We start from the raw sequence: 6596 nt of genomic DNA, 5'->3' as shown, positions 1-6596 counted from the left end.
TAAAATGAATATCCTGTACTCACCGTTCAGTTTAAGAAATAGAACACTACCACTATGTTAAATGCTCGTGTCCCCTCCCAAGTCACATCCCTCCATTCCCTCCTCCAGAGGTGACTTGCACCCTGAATTTTGGGTTACTTCCCTTTTTCAAAATAGATTATTACCTATATATATATATATCCCTAAAGAATATACTGCTGATGAATGGATAAACAAGATGTGATATATCTATACAATGGAATATTCTTCATCCTTAAAAGTAATGAAATCTCTCTAGTTAAAATCCTCCTATGACTTCCTATTGCCAAGAGCATAGAGCTCTTAGCATGTCAATCATGGCCTTCATGATAATTTCCCCCTACTACCTTTCTAGTCCTACCTCTAACAACAACCCTAGAACTGTCCCTGGCTATTATACAACTTGTTATTTCTACAGCCTTATACTTTCCTACCTTCTACTATGTTGCCCCTTAACCTGGAGTGTATTCCCCACCATTCAGTAGCTTCTTTAAATGTGCCTTTCAGCTCAGAGGCAGCAGGCTGCTTCAGGATGAAGCTGAACATCTCTTTCTCAGCAACTGGCTGCCAGAAACTCATTGAAGTGAATCATGAACTCAAACTTCATACCTTTTATGAGAAGCATATGGCCACAGAAGTTGCTGCTGATGCTCTGGGTGAAGAATGGAAGGGTTATGTGGTCCAAATCAGTGGTAGCAATGACAAACAAGGCAGACTGTTCCCCATGAAGCAGGGTGTCTTGACTCATGGCTGCATCCACCTGCTGCTGAGAAAGGGACATTCCTGCTATAGACCAAGGAGGACTGCCTAGAGAAGGCACAAATCTATTTGGGGTTGCACTGTGGATGCCAGTCTCAGTGTTCTCAACTTGGTCACTGTAAAAAATGGGCGAGAAGGATATTCCTGGACTCACTGATACTACTGTGCCTCATTGTCTGGGGCCCAGAAGAGCCAGCAGAATCCACGAATTCTTCAATCTCTCTAAAGAAGATGATGTCCGCCAGTATGTTGTGGGAAAGCCCTTAAACAAAGAAGGTAAGAAATCTAGAACCAAACTCCCAAGATACAGCATCTTGTTACTCCACATATGCTCCAAAACAAACGTTGTGTATTGCTTTGAAGAAAGAGCTCACTAAGAAAAATAAAGAAGAGGACCCAGAATATGCTCAACTTTTGGCCAAGAGAATGAAAGAAGCCAAAGAAAAAGAAAGGCTGGGAACAGATTGCCAAGAGATGGAGGCTGTCCTCTCTGACAGCTTCTACCTCTAAGTCTGAGACCAGTTAAAAAAAAAAAAAAAAAAAAAAAAGGATTTTCTAAGAGTAACAAGTAAATAAGATTAGACTCAAAAAAAAAAAAATTAAAAATTTTTTTTAAATGTGCTTTTCAGATGCAACCTCCTCCATGAGCATTCCTGTTCCCCAACCAGACGGAATCTTTCTTTCATCTGAAATCATATAGCATATCAACCAAATTTCTCATATAGTGTGCATTTTCTACCATTATATTTCTTTTTTTTAAATTTTTTAAATTTATTTTCAGCGTAACAGTATTCATTGTTTTTTGCACCACACCCAGTGCTCCATGCAATTCGTGCCCTTTCTACTCTAACTGCCTGATACCTTTTTTCACTTTCATATGTTGGTTTCAGTGACACCGCACTCTCCTCATTTTCAACCTACCTTTCTCTAGCTACTCCTTCTTAGTATTTTTCACTGGTTCTTCCTCTGTCCATCTCTTAAATACTGGATTCCTCAGGGTCCTACTCAGAGTCCTCCAAGATCTCTTCTCTTTAGGTCCTCCCTGGAAAACACTTCATCTACTCCAATTACTACCTACGTGCTGATGACTCTTAGTCACTAGTCCTCATTTCTCTCCTGAGCAGCTAGTTTATGTGTCTACCTTCTATTGGCCATCTTATTCCACATTAACATGAAGTTCACCATCTTTAAACCCAAATTCATATTCTTCCTTTTCTGACTCCTTCCATGATTCCAATCACACTGAATGGAAGCACTATCCACCTAATCACCTAAGTTAGAAATTTGAGTGTCACTTTTACTACTATTTATTTCTTCCACAAACTCCATATCCTACAATCATTAACTCTGTTGCTTTTATTAGTGAAAATTTCATAAATTCATCTAGTTTTTTCCATCTTTACTGCTACCAAAATAGTTTATGACTCAAATACATCTCAACTAATTACCCAGAAAGTCCTTATTTGTATCCTTGTCTCTAAGCTAACTTCTTCCAACCCATTCTCCATACTGCTGCCAGCAAAATCTTTCCGAACAGCAATAAGAATCATGTAATTTCTTGAAAAGCCTTAATGACTTTCCACTGCACCAAGGATGAAATTCCAATAATACATAAGACTATGCATAAAACACTCCTTCCTCACACCTCTGGCTTCATTTCTGAACAGGGAAGTCTTAGAGTCCCATGAGTCATGCCATGCTCCTCTTTGCCTTTGTTCATACTCCATGTGAAATGCACTTAGCTATCCCCACATCTCTTTCCCTTCTAACACGTCCCCGGGCTAATCCTTATACATGTTATGCATCAGGTTAGCAAAAACTTTTTCCAGGACACCTTCCCTAATACCAGCTCCCCTAAGATTTGGTTAGATGGCCAAACATAATTCTACCACACGTACGTTCAGATACCCTCTACATTTCCCAAGCATAGTACTCATCAACTTACATACTTAAATTTTAATTCCTTGTCCGTGTCCCCCACAAGACTGAAATTGACTTGAGTTACCTGATAGGTAACTTAACTAATCTTATAGAACACAGTAGATGTTTTATAAGTATTTGTTGTTGAATGAATGCATGCATGCATGCATGAATATGTCTTATCTCTGCTAAATATGAAGGTATGTCCCTGAATTGCAAAATCTGAGTATGAAAAATCTGCAATCACCATATACTATGCTCAAAAAAACAAGAATTTTTTAAAATTTCACAAAGTTTAAATAAGGCTTAAATTTCAAAGAGCATGATCCGCATTCAAAAGGATGGCTTAAAATGCTAAGAAAGGAACCCAAAAGTCACACAGTCCAAAATTTTGCCTTTAATCAAGTAAAATATAATCAATTCCTCAATTTTATATGACCAAGTATTTATAAATTGTTGTTAGCAATATTATTTAAAGTAACACGTGAGATTACAAAATTAGATCTATAGGATCCCAAATAAGATGCAAAAATAAAAATTGATTCTAAGAGGCAAGCATACTGGGAAAGAAATTAAACTGTCACTATTTGCAGATAACATGATACTACACATAGAAAATACTGAAGACTTCACCAAAAACCTACTAGAAGTAACACACAAGTTCAGTAAAGTTGCAGGATACAAAATTAATAACCAGAAATTGGTAGCTTTTCTATACACTAATAATGAAGAAGCAGTAAGTGAAATTAAGAAAACAATCCCATTTACAGCTGCACCAAAAAGGAAAAAAATATCTCAGAACTTAACCAAAGAGGTAAAAGATTTGTACTCTGAAAACTACAAACATTAGTGAAGAAACTGAAGATGACCAAAACAAATGGAAAGATATTCCATGCTTATGAAGTGGAAGAACCAATATTGTTAAAATGTCCATACCACCCAAAGCAATCTACAGATTCAACATACTCTCCATCAAATACCAACAGCATTTTTCATAGAACTAGAACCAATAATCCTAAAATTTGTATGGAACCACAAGAGACCTTGAATAGCCACAGCAATTTTGAGAAGAACAAAGCTGAAAGTATTAATCCCAGATTTCAAGCTACACTACAAAGCTGCGGTAATCAAAACAGTATGGTACTGACACAAATACAAACACACAGATCCATGGAACAGGACAGACAGCCCAGAAATAAACTCACACTTTATGGCAAATTAATCTATGACTAAGAAGACAATATACAGCAGGGAAAAGACAGTCTCTTAAACAAATGGCGTGGGGAAAACTGGACAGGTATATGCGAAAGAAAGAAACCAGACCACTTTCTTACACCATATACAAAAATAAACTCAAGTGGATTAAAGACCTAAATATGAGACCTGAAACCATAAAAATCCTCGAAGACAACACAGGCAGTAATGTCTCTGACATCAACATATTTCTAGGCATGTCTCCTAAGGCAAAGGAAACAAAAGTAAAAAATAAACCATTGAGACCGCATAAAAATAAAAGCTTTTTTACACAGCAAACGAAACCAACAACAAAACAAAAAGGGAACCTACTGAATGGGAGAAAATATTTGCAAATGACATATCTAATAAGGGGTTTATAGTCAAAATATATAAATAATTTACACAACTCAACACCAAAGAAACTCCAAATAATCTGATTAAAAATGGGCGGAGGACCGAATTTGTCCAAAGAAGACATACAGATGGCCAATCAATAAATGAAAAGATGCTCAACATCACTAATCATTAGGAAGATGCAAATTAAAAACCACAATGAGATATCATCTAACTCCTGTCATGTCATCTACCAAAAAGACAAAAAAATAACAAATGTTGAGGAGATGTGGTAAAAGGGAACCCTGGCACATTGTCAGTGGGAATGTAAACTGATGCAGCAACTGTGGAAAACAGTATGGAGGTTCCTCAAAAAATTAAAAATAGAAATACCATATGATCCAATAATTCCACTACTGGGTATTTACCCTTAAAAAAAAAAAAACAAAAATACTAACTTGTAAGGATGCATGTACCCCTATGTTTACTGCAGCATTATTTATAGTAGCCAAGATACAGAAGCAATCCAAGCGTCCATCAGAGAATATGGATAAGGAAGATGGCGTGTATGCGTGTGCACGCCCACGCGCGCGCGCGTGTGTGTGTTTCATAGCCATAAAAAAGATGAGATTGGGGCGCCTGGGTGGCTCAGTGGGTTAAGCCGCTGCCTTCAGCTCAGGTCATGATCTCAGGGTCCTAGGATCGAGTCCCGCGTCGGGCTCTCTGCTCAGCAGGGAGCCTGCTTCCCTCTCTCTCTCTCTCTCTGCCTGCCTCTCTGTCTACTTGTGATCTCTCTCTGTCAAATAAATAAATAAAATCTTTAAAAAAAAAAAAAAAGATGAGATTGTGCCATCTGCAACAACACAGACAGACCCCAAGGGTATTATCCTAAGTGAAATAAGTCAGATGAAAAGGACAAATACATTATGATTTCACTCATATGTGTCATCTAAAACAACAAACAAACAAAAAACAGAATCGAGAGAACTGAGTGGGGCAGGAGGGTGAATGGGTGAAGGAGAGTGGGAAATATAGGTTTCTAGTTATGGAATGAATAAGTCATGGGCATAAAACAATCGGCATAAGAAATATAGTCAGTGCACTGTCATAGTGTTGTATGGTGACAAATGGTAGCTACACTGTGGTGAATATAGACAGCATAAACTTGTGGAATCACTATGTTGTACCTGAAACTAATGTAATATTGTTTGTCAGTGATATTCAAATAAAATAAATAATTAAAAACAAAAATTGACTCACTACGTAAGAATTGATTCACTAATATGCTAGTGTAGAAAAATAAGAAACATTGAGAAATGTGACTATCCTGCAGAATTAGTTCACTGTTATCTACTTGAGTTTAGAGCTTTTCATCTTAAAATACTTTAAACCATCACCTAAAAATTAAAAATTCACTTCTGACAAATTGCTTGGGGGTACTCAAAGGGAGAGGAATTCATACAAGCAAGGCAATCCAGCTATGAAGATGATTTCTATACCCCAACAATTTTAGCATATATTACTGTCATAAGTCGGCTTTAAATATACTACATCATCCCGTGTATTTTCTTTATAGCTTAATATCAAATATCAAAATCACCACTGTCAACACCTCCTTTAAAAAGCATTCATTCAGGGCGCCTGGGTGGCTCAGTGGGTTAAGCTGCTGCCTTCGGCTCAGGTCATGATCTCAGGGCCCTGGGATCGAGTCCTGAATCGGGCTCTCTGCTCAGCAGGGAGCCTGCTTCCCTCTCTCTCTCTCTGCCTGCCTCTCCGTCTACTTGCGTTCTCTCTCTGTCAAATAAATAAATAAAATCTTTAAAAAAAAAATTCATTCATGTCTCATTCAAGGAACATATTTTTAAAGCATGTACTATTTTGACATGTATTTTCAAACAAGATTTCAGCAATTTATTAAGGGTTTACAGTTTTTAAAGTAGTAAAGCTAGCAGAAAAGATGAAACTAGCCTGATAGAATTTCACTGTCCAATGGTTCTGTGAGTCAGAATCATATTACTTTACTCCTAATGAAGTAACATTTAAGAAAAGTAAATTATGTATTCATGGCAATCAGTCACTTTTATTTTGTTCTCAGAACATATGAGGTGAGATGCAGAAGAACTCTATGAGTAGTGTATATATTTTCAAAATAATATAGTCTTAGTCATTAGAATTCATCAGCTGGGGGTGTCTGGGTGGCTCAGTTGGTTAAGCAGCCAACTCTTAATTTCATCTCAGGTCATGATCCCAGGGTCCTGGGATGGAGCCCCACATCTAGCTCTGTGCTCAGCAGGAAGTCAGCTTAAGGATTCTCTCACTCTCCCTCTGCC

The 6596-nt window shown here is 37.5% G+C and overlaps 1 pseudogene; it reads left to right on the top strand.

The window, feature by feature from the left end:
* Window positions 1-550: 550 nt before the first annotated feature.
* Window positions 551-1303, top strand: LOC125108492 (40S ribosomal protein S6-like; annotated as a pseudogene).
* The last annotated feature ends 5293 nt before the right edge of the window (window positions 1304-6596 follow it).

This window comes from Lutra lutra, chromosome 9 (assembly GCF_902655055.1).
Source record: "Lutra lutra chromosome 9, mLutLut1.2, whole genome shotgun sequence".
Lineage (NCBI taxonomy): Eukaryota > Metazoa > Chordata > Mammalia > Carnivora > Mustelidae > Lutra > Lutra lutra.
The sequence above is the reverse complement of the archived record's forward strand: the minus strand, read 5'-3'. Positions and strand labels throughout refer to the sequence as shown.